We start from the raw sequence: 16527 nt of genomic DNA, 5'->3' as shown, positions 1-16527 counted from the left end.
ACAAGACCTCTGTTATTTAAATTTTTTTCTTTTCTTTGGCTTCAATGAAACAAAAATGTTTATTTTTTTTTTATTCTGTAGAGATTTCTTTTCTCCACCAGTGAGGGGCTGTCAAACCATAGGAACAGAGTTCAATTCAAAGTTCATACTACCTACATACTTTGTGAATTTGCAACATCACTAGACAGTATTATTTAGCTCTTTAAACTATTTATAAAAAAGAAAATTTAGATCACAGGTTTTAATTAAATGAGATAGTACAGGCAATATTTCTAATGCATAGCAAGAGCTCAGAAATGTGTTACCTGTTATTTTACTTCAAATCAAAGATTGAATTACATATTCAACATCGATAAGAGACTAAAATGACGAGATCCTTAAACAGCTATGAAGTAGGGGAAAAAAACTAATATAAGACTTGTAAGTGATGTATTATAAATCAATGACTCTAATGATACTAATGTTTTTCTTTACCATGTGGCTTTATAAAAATTTCCATAATTTATTTTTCTTGGATGAAACTTTATTGAAAGGCAAATTTCAGAGTGAGTAGATTCTGACTTTACTGGGGAAAAGGGGGAGATGGTGTCACAAAAGGACAGCATTCACCCCGCTGACAGCCACTGGTTTCAGAGCCTGGCTCCCTGGAGCACGTGGGGCTTCCTGGAAGGCAGGAGACAAGCCTTCAGCCCCTGCAGCCCCACCCTGATGGCTGACCATAAATGTCCATAGGAGAAACTTGTGAAGGAATCCGAGAGACTGTAACTTGCCTAAGAAACCAGAAGTGAACGTATTCGTAAGGATAAGGAGGGCAGCGCAGTGTGCCCAGGAAGGAGGTCTGTGAGAATCCTGCGCGGAGAGCTGAGCCCTGCGCGCCGTGGCGGAGCTGTCCTGTCCTCAGCAGCTGCGTGTCCGCACGCGTGACAGTTCCCTGTGTGTGCAGAGAAAGCTTATTGGGAGTGTGGTGGCTTCTACTTTTCTGCTTCTCAGAGAATTTCTTTTTGCCTTAACTCTCCTGAGTTTTCTTTTGTTTCATTTTGCTTTGTTTTTAAAAGGACTTAAATGTCACCAAAGGGCATCCCAAATTTTCGATAACATTTTCCAAGCAAGTCACGTCTTTTAAAGTTACACATCTTTGGAAAGTTACTACAGTATGAAAAGTCTTCCAGCAAACACACAAAATGTATGGCTTTATCATTTCCTCACTGCAAAACCAAACTTAATCTCACATGTTTAGGACATAAATTTCAATATATACTCTAAAGAAGGGAAATAAAGATAAAATTCACAGATGTTGTTTCTCAGTGACGGAACTATGTATGATTTTTATTTTCCTCTTTTACTTTTTACTTCATTCCTAAAATTAATATTTTTATCTGAAAAAAGAGCATTCTGAGGCAAAGTCAAATTCATCTTCATGTGTATCAATTGTCCTGGCTGTAATTGAAATCATACTGATGGCATTGGGCTAGATAGGAGTCTGTGACCCCCTTCAACCTCTAGATCCTGTGGGTTCAATTTCCACAAGTATGCATGCCAGCTAGGAAGAGGTGGCAGAGATAAAGTGATCCTCTTTTGCATCTTAATCACCTTAATTGCTGCATTTATTTTTTTGGTACTATCATTATTGTTATCATTGTATTACATGTGACATCTTTTAATATTTTCAAATTGTTTTCCCATTTGTTATTTCCTCCTGAGACTACAATATGACTTTACCCATTTTACAGAAAAGAAGACTGAATCACCCCACAGTCAGTCGTTAGAACCACTTCTTATACTGTGTCTCTGTTGGAAATCTGAAAGGCTTTCAGAGTTGACATAGATTTATACGTGGCATATGATTTTTGTGTGTATGTGAGAAGTGGCAGCAAATTTATCTTCCTAATTACATTTTGCTTAGGCTAACATAAAATCCAGCTTACATTTTCTGAGCATTCAGCAGCTGGGAAGTATAAAGTGTTTTATGATAGGGGGAAGCTGCCTTGAGATACAAACTTGGGCATGTTTTAAAACAAATGAAAAAGAGAGAGGGAACACTTGAAGCATGTGACCAAGTCTGGGTTAACATCTTTATTATATAATGAGCTTAGGCAAATCAATGAGAGCAACACCAAAATCTCCAATAGATGAAACAGACAACACTTTCTTTTCTGTATTTTCTGTGAGTAGGAAAAGAAAAATTTCTAGTTGAAAATGTAGACATGTTTTTCTCAAACAATGTATTTTTGTTCAACTCTCAATACCAAAAGAATTTCAGTTTAAACCAAATTGGAGTGAGGCACTTTCCAAAACAACCAGAAACCACCACAATATTGTAATTAGCCTCAAATTAAAATAAATTAATTAATTAAAAAAATATGAAGTCAGTATACTTAATCTTGAAAATTATCCTTCTTGAAAATTATCTGTCAATATCTATCAGTATGTATTAAGAGCCATCAAAACATCCCATCATCCTACAGTTTTAAGGCAAAAATTATTAGATACATGTGTGAAGTATGTAAGAAGACATTTTTGATACATAAAAGGAGTGTCCAGCAATGTGGGAAATACTCCTGAGAAAATGTACACTCAGAAAGGGAATACAAATTTGCATATTTATCCCATGGTTATAATGACTTAAAAACAGATATGAAAAAAACCACAGAAAAGAGCCACTCAGACGACGGGGATCGGAGTGTTTTATGCTTTTTACTCTTTTTTTTCCTAAAGAGCGATTGTGGAGACTTGTTTGTCTCTTTTAATTTTTATCATTTCCATCTTTTTTTCTTCTCCACGCTTTAATGGAAAAAAAACATACAGCCAAGCCCACCCATACCTGGAACATTGAGTGAGGGGCTGCTGCTCTAGAAACGTGAGGGAAAGCAGACTGGCATTTGCCTCTAGGTTTAAAGTGTATAAAACGCCATGGTATCAAACAATAGCAACTTGCATTTTTTAAAATGTAGAGTAACATTTTTTCGTTTGTGTTCTTACCCTCAGGACTACAGAACCTCAAAAACACGTTTATTCAATGACCAATTAGAGGTTTCTATAGAGGGTGAGTGATCTATTGGAACAGAATTTCTCTCTTATAAAATGATGCTTGACAGCGTTGTTCTCTGGGCCATTCGCCCTTTCACAAGGATCTATGGATCAATTCCTGCTTGAATTTAGTGTGAGGAAAATTTTTTACAGAAGTGGATTAATTTGTAAGCTCTCTTAAAAAAAAAAAACCCACCATTCCATAGCCCCACAGCATGGGTAAGAACTCTTTTTTTCTGTTCTCCTGGAGTCTCTAGGGAGCTGTGAGCCAAAGTCACTGCCTATTTGACTGTAATCAGCACGGAACATCTCTCCCTTCCCTTTCCTTCAGGTTATCTGTGTCCTGCAGTTTTAATGCTTTGATGTTTTTTCTTGAAGTTTTCTCAGAAGTAGGTAGGTACAGAAACGGAAAATAAACAATTGAAGAAAAGGATTTTGTTATAAAACAGAACATACTAATTTTTCTATAAAGATGCAAATGATACAAACGAGCAGAAAATGAGAAAAATCAAAGTGTTACTCCATGAAGATCTGTCGCCTAGAGGTAACCCAGTTTGGACTACATCTTTTATATCTATGAATAGACAAACTTCTTTTTCTTAAAAAAGAAAGACATTTGAAACATTTGTCTTTAACACTGAATTTATGTAGTCTTCACATTTTAAACTTTTTTTTTTTTTTTAGTTTATGTTTTTTAAAACCAGAGTGACGCCCAGGCATGTGTGATTGCTCACAACTCCACACAAGGGGACACAGGAAGGTTCAGGTGTGTTTGCCAAAAGGCGAAGTATGTTCTGTGTGGCAGACAAGCAGATATTTTATATCTAGATCAAGGAAGTGCCCATCTTCAAATATTTAATCAGACTCTCTCAAAGAATCTGAGCTGCTTAGATCCGCAAATTCACAAGAAACCCTCAGGGAGACATCAGGGGGAAGCACTCAGTTGCTTCCGTGTTTGACTGCTGTGTGTTTATGCTTTGCTTTGATTTTATTGTTTCCTATGGAAAGACGGACCTTGCGTCCTGAGAGCTCAGACATGTGACAAAAAGCAGTGCTTTCCAAAGGCTGCTTCAGATAAGCTTTGACCATTGCCTCGTTTCTCATCAGGAAGCTCTAATTGACTCCTGGAAAAGAGTGGACACAGCCTCTAAAACTTAACTCCCTAAACTTTCTGCTTAAAAAGAAGAGAGAGAAAAATCAACCTTTCTTTTTTTAACTAACAAAGAAATGTTAGAGTTCTTAGTGATTTTAGTTTTAGAATATATAAAGACAACCTGGGTGTATATCACCTCCTTCATGTTATGAAAATTCTTGGAGTCAAGTTAGAAAGCTTAAAATTTTTTAAAATTAATTTCATAAGCATAATAAAGTTACTAAAGTGTTATATATATACTGATCTATAAAATGATCTGAATTTTTAAAAATTATTTCCAGAAATATGAAGGGAAATTTGATATCAGAATTATTTGTTATATTCATGGTGGTTTTCTTTTAGATCTAGTACTTACGGGCAAAGAATATGTTTGCAATTTGCCAAAAATGCATAACAGTGTTATTTCAAATTAATGGAAACAGAAAAACTAGACGTAGGGTGCTATTTAAGTGCCTATTGATAATTTAAAGTTATTTTTAATGAAAAGAGAGGGTGTTACCCCCATTAAAATAAGAAATTATTTGATACTTCATTTATTCCATCTGAAATCAGCTGAAAAATTCTACATCATTTATGAAAAAGGTGTTCATGTATTTAATGTTTACTTTTTTTTAGGAGCTTATTTAAGAGAAGAATTTTAAAAACCCATTGGAAGTCTGGCTAGACACGTTGTACAGAATGACTAAAGAATGGGGTTAGGATATCCTAATTTACTGACAGGAAATAAACACCTTAAATCAAGAGTTTTTATAAAATATAAGGAAAGGTTAAAAAAGTTTTCATTTTAAGTACTCACGTGAATACTGCACAAGTCTCATTTGTCACGATCTCTTTTTTACAAGATGTTTGGTATCAGTTTCAGGTTATGATCAGGAACAGTACCACCCTGCCATGATTCAGAGAAACCTCCTCCAAACATAAACTCTGAGAACACACACACAGACCTTAAAAACAACATTTTCTATTATATTTAAGTTTAGTGTAAGAGGAATTTCAGAAATACATTCAACTTTTAAAATTCAGCATATTTCATTCTGAAAAATTACATCATTTTAGAGTAAATGGTTAAACTGATTGCAGTATATCTACAGTGCGGACTATTACTCGGAAATAGAAAGGGAGAAACACGTAATGCAGGGAACGACTTGGGTGGATCTCGAGGGAATTACGCTGTGTGGAAAATTCAGTCCCTGAAGTTTTGTATTCTAAATGATTCCATTTCTATCATAATTTTGAAATGACAAATTTATAGAAATGGAAATTGTATAAATGGAGGACAGGTGGGCAGTGGTCGGGGGTTAAGGAGGAAAGGGGTATGTCTATAACCAGGCAAGGGAGAGATCTTTGCAGTATGGATCCTATACCTTGTGATGTTTGCGGTCCTACATCTTGATTGAAGTGGTGGACATTTGAACCTACACACGTGATAAAGTTGTACAGGATGAAAAACACACACAAATGAATTCAACTAAAACGGGGAAATCCAAACAAATCGATAAATTGTATCAAGGTCAGTATCCTGGTCGTGATGTTGTACTATAATTTTGCAAGATATTACCACAGGGGAAACTGACAAAAGAGTACATGGAATTTCTCTGTCTTCCTTCTTACAACTGTAGATATAAATCTACAATTATTTCAGAATAGAAGCTGCAATTTTTTCTTAAAGTTTTGTTGTTTTAGGATTGTGCCTTCTGACCTGAGTTAAAATAATGTACTGCCTCTCAGAATAAAAATGTTAGTAATTTCTATTACTGTAATTTTATTACAGGCTGGGAAAATACATAACATTCCAACAAGCCCCGCAACTTTCAGTCATCCTAAGGACACAACAGATCCCATCCTCTGTTCTCACTGGAGAATCCTGTGGCTAGAGGAGCCTGGCGGGCTACAGCCCGTAGGGTCGCAAAGAGTCAGACACGACGGGGGAGACTAATACGCACACCCAATGGGACCGAGAGAAGCGTGACATTGCCTGGGGCTTCTGAGTGTTCAGGAGCTTTTCGGAGTTCTGGTTTGTCAGACTTGCTTTGTTCCAGAAGTTACGGGCCCATGGAGCCCCACCAGCCGTGTCCTTAGGATGAGTGAATGTGGTGCAGAGAAACCCTTTCACATTTCTCACCTTCCTGTTACCACATATAAAACTATCAAGCTTCGGAAAGCATAGGTTTCCCTCTGTGGACTCGCCTCTCTCCACAGCAGGCGTTTTCATGTTTCGATGGAACCGGAAGAAACTCTTCCCCTTGCAGCCTGTGTTCTCTGTTCTTGGCACATTGCCTGGGTCAGAAGCTGCTGTTCCAGCTTCATGTCCTTGTCCATCATGGTCCACGATTGACTGTGCACCTCTGTCCCCACCTTCAGGAGCCCTTTCTGCCCCAGGTCCCAGAATACAGTTGGAAGAGCTCTGAGCTCCTTCAGCTGTGAAGCCCTTAGTTCTTTATAGCTACGTTGGGATTCTCCAAACCAGCTGGTCTCACAGGGGAAGCTGTTAACAACTCCTTCAGAAAGAAATACCTCTTGCTGTTTCTAAAGTCAAATACTTTGGCCATTAACACACTGAATAGTTCTCCTAATTCATCTCTTTCTATGCCAGAACCTGTCCAGCTCTTGGCTCTGGGCTGGTTTTCACTGTCGTTTACTCATGTTCTTTCTTCCTTTCCCCTGCTTTTATCTTCCAGAGGGCACGCCTGCTGCCTTTATCTTTTCTCCTTCAAGCCTGTTGAGCCCACACATCTCCACAGCCACTGATTCAACAGGTCTCTCCGGGGAGGATGCCACCTCCTCTACCTTGACGGAGATGAAGCCTAGGAAACATGACTGCCTTTTGTTGTTGGGGACGAGCTACTGAAGGAGCGAGTTGCCAAGATCCTGTGGACAAGTCAATGCAAGAAATGTTAACGCTCTTATCTCTTCCTTCCTAGGGATATTTAGCCTTTTGTCTTCCAATAAAGCCAGAGTGACTTAGGATCCTCACGCAGCTTCGTAATTCCAAGGGGACTTTGGTAAACATTATGAAAACTCATTGTGAAGCTTTGCTTTCTTTGGTTTCCCTGCAATAATAGTTTTGAGGGAAAAACATTTTGAAAAACACCTTTCTTGAGGGCATTGAAAATGAGGTGGGTGGGGGGTGGCTCATGTTCTTCCTCTGTTGGTGATTCAGACCCAGCGCTGCCTGCAAGGTGGGCTTTGAAGATGTTCGCTGATCGCCAGGCTCTGTCACCTCCCTGCATATTTGTGGGTCCTGCGGCTCCAGCAGAAATCCGTGAGGCCACATCGGTACATCCTGCTGGGGGCGGCGTTGACCACTCATCCCTGCATTGAGTTGAAGACACTCTCTTCTCTCTCCCTTGCTTCCCTGTCCATACCTTTGGATGGCGGGTGTGGAGAGACCGGGTCAGACGCAGAGCAGCGGAGCTCACGGGGGAGTTCCTGGGTCCAGCAGGGACCTTTAATCCAGACCCAAGCTGGAAGTTCCCTGCTCATGGACCGCCTTCTCCAGCCGTGGGTTCCTTCTGGGCCTCGGAGTCATCAGCCCCTCCTTAAAGGTGCTCTGACTTGGTGACCCCAACTCTCCCTGCCAGCCCCCCGAGCTTCACGAGAAAATGACTGGGCAACTGGAAGTTGTAGTTTATTTCCCAGCTCTAGTTTCTACTCTTTATATCCATAAAATTATAGAAGGAAACAAAGCAACACAAAAGGGGAAGTGATTTCTCATAAGATTTTGTGCATTTTCAGATGAGGCATTTCGGTGACATAGGAAACATAAAGTCATCCTGGACTTCAGAGATCGAATTCACCCAAACAGTCTGTGTGAAACAAACCATTGGCTTCTGGTTATGTCATCTTGGTGGTCTCAGAAGTCACTCCCTGCGCCCCCACCCCGCCCCCACCAAGCCTCAGTTTCTCCTTTCAGAAAATAAGGAAATTGAAACACATGGTTTCCAAGGTTATTTTCTCAGCTAACGTTCTTAGAAACTATAAATGAGTTCTTCTGAAGAGGGTTAAGATGCAATTCCTGAGAAATGCAATGTCAGTTTTAAAAGAATTAGCAAACGTGTGTATTTTTTTAAAAACTGTCTGATTCAAACACTAAGGGTCCTTCCATCTGAAAATTTCTATTCAAGGACTAACAACTACAAGGTTGCACAGAGCAGTAAAAGAGATGACAAGATGGAAGACTGACTGCTGAATATTACTGTATAATATTTTCCTCAGTTGAACATCCTTCCAGATATGAGTAACAGTGACTCATGCCTATTACATTAATATTGCTTCAGTCAATCTTTCTCTGATGTTGAAACTATCTAACAATACAAGGACAAACAAATTATCCACAAAGTAAGTATGAATGGCAAAAGAAAAAATGGAAGGAAGAAAAAAGTCAGCTTTGATTTTTAAAAAAATCACATTAACATATCATTCCAGGATAGTTATTTTTTTTAAATAAATTTATTTATTTTAGTTGGGAGCTAATTACTTTACAATATTATAGTGGTTTTTGCCATACATTGACATGAATCAGCCCTGGGTTTACATGTGTTTCCCCATCCTGAATCCCCCCTCCCACCTCCCTCCCCATCCCATCCCTCTGGGTCATCCCATTGCCCCAGCCCTGAGCATTTGTCTCATGCATTGAACCTGGAATGGTGTTCTGTTTCACATATGATAATATACATGTTTCAATGCTGTTCTCTCAGAACGTCCCACCCTCACCTTCTCCCTCAGAGTCCTTAAGACTGTTCTATGCATCTGTGTCTCTTATTCTGTCTCGCATATAGGGTTATCACTACCATCATTCCAGGACAGTTTTAGCAGACCCCGACCACCAAAAATGACAGCTGAGTTTTGCTTTGTTCTGAAAACCTGCAGACGATTATTACCCAGACAATTGGAGAATGTGCTCAATCGCTCAGTCATGTCCGGCTCTTTGCGACCCCATGGACTGGAGCCCACCAGGCTCCCCTGTCCATGGGATTTTTCCTGGCAAGAATACTGGAGTGGGTTGTTATTTCCTCCTCCCAGGGGATCTTCCTGACCCAGGTATCAAACCTGCGTCTCCTGCATTGGCAGGTGGATTCTTTACTACTCCGCCACTTGGGAAGCGCTCCTAGATGATTAAGTTTGGTTAAATTTTAGCTTATGTCTTTAGTATTAAATTCCAATTAAACTTGCTCCTCCCATAATTTGGTAAAACATTTGGTTCCCATTTTAAGTAGATTTACTGTAAGTGGTGTTCCCCCACCCCCATCAATCCTTAAGTAATGAGAATTTGTTGAACTTGCTAAGGAAGAGCAATAGAATGTGCTGACTTAGAGTGGCTGATAAGCTTGAAGAAATCTCCAAGCACAGTGGGTCACCTAAAACTTGCTCTGTAGCATTAACAAGAAAGGAGTTTAGGCCAGCACTCTGGCGAGAAGAGAGCTCCAGGGGGCTCGTCTTATCCTGTTTGGATAACAATACACACTGTTTACGGAGGACTTCAAAGTTTATAAACACCATCTCTTTTAATCCTCACAATAATCTTGTGAGATAGCTCTAATTGTGACCCAGTTTCACAGACCAAGAAGCCAGCATACAGCAGTCCTGAATTCACACATCTACTAAGAGGCTAAGAGAGATATAACTGTGGCTCTGGAGCCCTTGCTTGTCTAAATCAGTGCTTCCTAAACTACAGATAGCTGCTAGGGGCGGGCCGGGGCCTGAGTCCTTTGGAAAGGCTTCCGGGTGATGCTGCGGTGCAGCCACTGGACAGAACCACTGCTCAGAGCAAACACTTCTCTGATTCTAACATGCACACACATTTCTGGGGATCTTGTTAAAATGCAAATTCCAGTCTAGGGGCGCTATGAGTTCTGTGATTCTGCAGGTCTAATAAATTCCCAAGAGGAAGCCAATTCTGCTGGGCCTGGACCACACTCTAAGGAGCAATTAGAAAATCTCTCTTGGGGGAATGGTTTTGAAGGAGCTGATAAAAGTTCTAGGAGTTCTAATCCCCCATCTCACCTTCAAAACACCCCTTGGTGGCACCCCTCCAAAGGACCCTTGAAAGCTCACCCTTGCCACCACTCACCAGTTTTCCACAAGCAGGTGCCTCTCTCCTGGGTTAGGGGAAATTAAAGTTCGTCTTTCAGATCTTGAGTCATGGAGATGCCAACTAGATACAGGAGATACGAAAAGGAGAGCCACATCAAGACACCCTCACTGTTCTTCTTCCCTGCAACTGGGATTCTTATCATCAACCCAAGGGGACGCCAACCCGGACTCAGGACAAAAGAAGCATTATATTTTCTGATACTTCAAGGACAAGTCTCTATTTTCAAAGGGACACTGAGGGCATTTTATTTTCGTTCTAAACTCCAGGATCAACACCCCTGGGGAAGGAGTAGGTAACTGACGCCTGGAAGAAACCCAAAGTTCATGGAGGAATATTCCAACCCTCCTCCCTTCCGCTCACCTGCCCTTTAATTAGAACTGCCTCCCTGAGAAGCACACATCGCTGTTATTAAATAACTGTTATTGTTTAACAGTAACTGCATTGTGAACAGAAAAGATACAGACGGTACCAGATGTACCTAAAATCAGAATGATACAAACAGGCACCAAACAGACACTCTGAGAAAGCCCGTGTGCCAGTGGATTACATAAGGCTGGGGTAGAGGCGGATGGATGGCGGGGACGTAAGAGGTTTATTGTCATGACGATATCTGGGTAAAGAAGGAGCTGTGCGGTTTAACTCTAAAGTGAATGTGAAGAGTAGAACGTATAGCTGAGAGTTGGTGAGACAAAGTACAGAGAACTAGCTGCTGGAGAGCTCAAAGCCTTTGGCTTCTTCCAGACGGATGCGTGCACGATCGCGCCTGCGCGTGAGCGTCTGTGCAGATTTAAAAGTGAGTGATGAAGAGGGAGCTATTTAAAGGTAATAGGGATTATATTATATTTCCTTTCTTTATGTTGAATTCTATGTGGAAGTAGACTACACACCTTCAGCATCTTTGCTCTAACACTTGGGCTGTTTCACTTACCAAGAGCAAGCCCCGAAGTGCCCGTAGAAGACCTGATCATCGAGACCGCCTGTGCGGCAGAGGGACCCCAGAGAAAGAACTGCACTGCGCACCGCGCCCACTTTGCAAACCTCTCCAGGTGGTAAAAGAGTCCAGACCTGGGCAGAATGGAGTCTTCTCTTTCCAGAAGTTTAACTGTAAGTGGTTTATTTTTTGTTTCTGCAGTTTTGTTCTAGTTGGAGAGTGCTGAAGCCCTAGTTGCTGGCAAGATGTTAGAGGTGGCCTTGCGGTTGGATGCGTCCGGCACCGAGGTCAATCGGCTGGGTCTTCCTGTGCCACCTTCCCGCCGCCCCCACCAAACCAGCACCCGTCTTCCGCATATGGGACCCTGCCTTTCAGGAGATGTCAGTCCTGTCCTGTGCCACCTTGCTTTGAGAAAAGGCTCACCTGCCACACCCAGTTTGGTCAGTTCCACTCTCCTAGCACCTGGCACCCCTACAGAGCATCCTGGAGCAGAAGCTCTGACTGCTGTGGACCGAGAGCCCGCTGTCCTGAGCCCTCTAAGGGCAGGTCGGGAAGGACTAGCAGCGCACACGTGTGTGTGCACTAGTGCACTTCCATCGTGTCTGACTCTGTGTGACCCTATGGACTGGAGCCCCCCAGGCTCCTCTGTCCATGCGATTCTCCAGGCAAGAAGACTGGAGTGGGTTGCCATGCCCTCCTCCAGGGGATCTTCCCAACCCAGGGATTGAAGACGTGTCTCCTACGTCTCCTGCATTGGCAAGCGGGTTCTTTACCACTAGGGCCACCTGCGAAGCCCAGTAGAGCACATGCATCCAGAGAAATGCTCCAGGATGCCTTCTAGGAATCTGAGGACAGATAAAAAGGCAGGGTCCTCTGGACTCCGTAATAGCCCTGTAAACACCAAACCAACATTTCAAAGAAGCCTAACATCTTCCACCCACCGCTACATTCTAAACGCTCATTAAGATGACATTTTGCTCCAGAAAAGATTCCAGTTGGCATTGTGAGATATTTCTTTTTAAAAACTACTTAAATATCTGATGTGTGAAAAACATTGAATTAAATTTGCCATTTGTAATTGGAACTAACATTAAGCAGGGTTTGTCAACAAGTTTTCCGCAGAAATGTATATAAACATACAGGATTTAGTGTACATGTAATACCATGAGTTGTAGGCATTTATAAAAACACACAGCGTATCATTCCATAAAGGAACAATTTCTTTGGTAAAAGAAAATATAAACTTCAGGGTAAACTTTAGATTTTAAAAAACTTGAGACAAGTGTTGGCTTTGTGAAAAGGCACTTGCCTCTGTTGTGTGGTCCAGAGGAGCCTGCTCTTATCCACCACAATGGATCCGATGGTATCACTGGTGTCTTTTTCACCAGTCTATGAGTCCCACAGTATGAAGAACTGGGGAGTGTATCTGTTTTGTTCACTGTATTATCTCTGGCACTCAGCTCAGAACTTGGCACCACAGTAGGGTTCTAATAGCATTTGTTGAACAAATTAATTCAATACCTGACTCTTGGGAAAGTCCACCCATTGCATCAAAAAGGGATGGAAAAGACTTAATGCTTTCAAATTTCTTTATTTGATTCCACTCATAAAAAAATTCCTTAAACTCAACATTCCAACTTTGGTTGAATATGCATATCATAGTCATAGTGGCTAATATTAACTAATGGCTTACCATGAGTCATAGGTTATATTCCTGGATCCTGACAACACCTTTTTAGGCAGATAGGATTATCATTATCATCACGCCCATTTTACAGATGAGAACAGTGAGGTCAAGTGATTGCCCAAGATCACAGCATCAGCAAGAAGTAGAGCCAGAATTTAAGCCCAGGCTATCTGACCCCATTTCATTGTCAATGTGGTTCTGCAAACCCATTCTTGGAAAAGAATCTTTGGATGATAAAGACAAAGTATCTGCTTCCCCTAAACTGCATGTTTTCAATTTAAAATCCAAAGCTACCAGGCTGCCAAATCAGGATCTGCTGGATTCAAATCCTAGATCAGAACATGTGACTTCAAGTAAGTTACTTCACTGCATTGAAGGCTAAAAAAACACCTGTCTTTTAGAGATGATGTGTGGTAACTCTCAAGCCCTTAGTAGGCATACAGCTAATGCGTATGAAGTGCATTTTATATCACTATTATGGTGAAGAGAACACAGGGCTACCTGGTGGGCTTTTCCCTTCTTCCTTCTTCATACATACTAGGGGAGGAGTAAGGATTTTATATCCATTTCACGGAGATGAAAGGCATTTATGGACAAATAAAGGCATTTACCAACAGGAAACAAAGAGAAGGGTGTGGAGTCCGTGATCCACATAAATACAGACGGCATACACGCATGGAGTCCGTGATCCACATGAATACAGATGGCATACACGCTGGTAGTTATTTTGTGCCTAGAAGCTGGAGTGCTGCAAAATGAGCCCTTCGTATTCATAGCTGAAGATGGACAGGTTGCAGGCTTTGCAACTATGTTCATCTCTTGTTGCTCAGAGGAATGGGGGCTTCAGACCAAGTCCCAAGTTTCCAATGACAATCCACACCAAGTTTTAGATTTAACATTCCAAGGGTCCCTATGTCATGAACTAAATATGTGAAGTTCAAAAAACTGGAATGGAATTTAATTTCCCGAGGGATCAGGACCTCTTGTGAGTAACTGAGTACCTTGGGTGCATACACTGTGCACACATGTGCAGGAGAGGGCTTTAAGCGGGAGGGCAGAGCCGAGGCCGCCTTTAAAAAAATGCTAAATACAATTCCAAGAACAAGCAGGCCCCTATATTCCTAGAGCTGGAAAGAATTGGACATACAGGTATGTTTACAAAGACTAGGCTCACTAAAAAGGTTTTAAGGACTAAAAAAAATTTTCAGTGGGAAGTAATGCCTTCCCCTCCCCACCCCTTCCCCTTTCCCTCTCTCCTCCTCCTCCTTCTCTGCTCATGCACACACGCATGTGTCCACACACACACACACTCACACACATGCTGTGCCGTCAAGGATTCCATCCTCAAGGCTGCTGGCTGGCTTCTGGGGGTGGTCTTCCCCAAAGAGCGTGGTCTCCAGGCTCCCCTGTAGGAGGCCCCGGTCCTCTCTCCTGGACTCTGGCCTGCTTTCTGTTGCTCCCTTTTACTCTCACTTTCTCTCCATTGAAGCCGTTTCCTGATTTATACCGACAGCCTGAAATCCTACAAATTTGAAACTTCCACACTGTTTCCATAGTAAACACATAATGCATTATTTAATTTCTTCTCAAACTACAAAAATATTTCCTTAAAAACAATTGTAACAGGAACTTGGCTACATTTCGCAATGGGAAATAACAAAGTGGCCAAGGAAAACCTCAATAAAAACTCAGGGAGAGCACACAAATTAGTCCTTTCATTTACATTTTTGTTTCCTTACAAAAACCTTCCCCTTCATAACTTTCATATTAGAGCTGAAAGCCGACAGACAGAAATTATTTTGAAATAGCAAGTGAGCCAAACAGAAATTACAGACAGGTCTAGTTAATTTGAGCTGTTTTTGTCTTGCTTTTCCCTTTATTTAAAATACTATGTTGTTAAGAAATTTAAAAGACAAGTAATAGAATGGGGGAAAATATTTGGAAATTATATTTGATAAGGGGCTTTCCTGGTGGCTCAGATGGTAAAGAATCTGATACATAAAGAGTTCGCATAGCTCAATGACAAAGAGACAATTTCATTTGAAAATGGACAAAGGATTTGAACAGACATTTCTTCAAAGAAGACACACAATGGTCAATAAGTGCATGAAAAGATGATCAACATAATTAGCCATCAGGAAAACACAAATCAAAACCATAATGAGGTACCACTTCATATTCTCTTGGGTGACTCTAATCAAAAAGATAGGCAGTAGCAAGTGCAACGAGTCTGTGGAGAAGTTGGGATCCTGATACAGTGCTGTTGGGAACGTAAAATTGTGCAGTCACTTTGAAAAATAGTTTGGCATTTCCTCAAAATATTAAATATAGAATTCCCTTACAACCCAGCAATTCCACTTCTGGATATTTATCCAAGAGAAATGAGAAATAACGTCTACACCCACGCAAAAGTATAGATGCTCATAACAGCATTATTCATAAGAACTGAAAGTGAAAACAATCCAGGTGTTCATCAACTCATGAATGAATAAATAAAACATGAATATTATTCGGCCATGAACAGGAAAGATATATGCTACAATGTGGGTAAACCTTGAAAACATTAGTGAAAGAAATTGTTCACAAAAGAACTCATATACCATATGATTCCATTTATGTAAAATGTCAAGAATAAGCCAATCTATAAAGACAGAAAACAGATTTGTGTTTGCCTAGAGCTGAAAATGGGGAGAGTAGAGAGTGACTGCTAATGGGTACAGAGTTTCTTTGGGGATGATGAAATGTACTAAAATTAGATCATGAGAGATGATTGTACAACTCTGAATATACTAACACCATTAAATCATATGCTTCAAATCGGTGTATTTTATAGTATGCAAGTTATATTTGAATAAATGCATTTAAGCTATAAAATTAATATCATGTTGACATTTCATAACTCTGTGCTAAACACCTTAATTTATCATTTTCTTCATTAACACACCCCAGTGTACCTGTTAAACTGTTTCTATCCCTAATGGCAGAAACAATTGTATATTTTGACATCGACATTTGAAAGAAATGACAAATGGCTAGGAGTTAAACTTTTCCACTTTTCTCAATGTAAATATGAGGAAACGCCATCAGACAAAGTACAGAATTTATTTTCTTTGGATAGAAGCAACAAAGGATATATTTTTCAGTCTTTTCCTCTGAAGAACGCTAAGCTTTTTTTTTTTTTTTAAAAGCAATTCTTTTGAAAATTAGAAACACCCCCTAAGTCTTTTTCCAAAGTTTTCAAATAAACACACCCTAACAGTTCCTTTACTTTCTCAGATATCAGATAGACATTGTAAATGAATGTTCACTTGCGCTGTTCCTTACCCACCTTACTTCCCAGGGCCTTGCATGCAGGGGGTCTCCCACGTGCTTGTTAAGAAGAGTGAGTGAGTGAAAGTCGCTCAGTCGTGTCTGACTCTTTGCAACCCCATGGACTGTCCAGTCCATGGAATTCTCCAGGCCAGAATACTGGAGTGGGTAGCCTTGCCCTTCTCCAGGGCATCTTTGTTAAGAAAGCCTACGACAAGTTAACAGCCGCCCGCCATGCAGCGTGGTAGAACTGCTGGTTACACTCTCTCCACTGGGCTCACAGAGGGGATGCTGAATGATCTCCAGGCATTTGCTCCAAGTGTGAG

The 16527-nt window shown here is 40.8% G+C and overlaps 1 long non-coding RNA gene across 1 annotated transcript; it reads left to right on the top strand.

Moving 5' to 3' along the window:
- Positions 1–10804: 10804 nt before the first annotated feature.
- Positions 10805–15766, top strand: LOC145530310 (uncharacterized). Its single transcript, XR_014071650.1, has 3 exons — positions 10805–11096; positions 11207–11320; positions 11407–15766. It is a non-coding gene; the product is annotated as an uncharacterized LOC145530310 (long non-coding RNA).
- Positions 15767–16527: the final 761 nt, after the last annotated feature.

This window comes from Giraffa tippelskirchi, chromosome 12 (genome assembly GCF_054371585.1).
Source record: "Giraffa tippelskirchi isolate mGirTip1 chromosome 12, T2T-mGirTip1v1.2.pri, whole genome shotgun sequence".
In the NCBI taxonomy this organism is placed as follows: Eukaryota; Metazoa; Chordata; class Mammalia; order Artiodactyla; family Giraffidae; genus Giraffa; species Giraffa tippelskirchi.
Note: the sequence above shows the minus strand (reverse complement) of the source record. Positions and strands in the feature narration are given on the sequence as shown.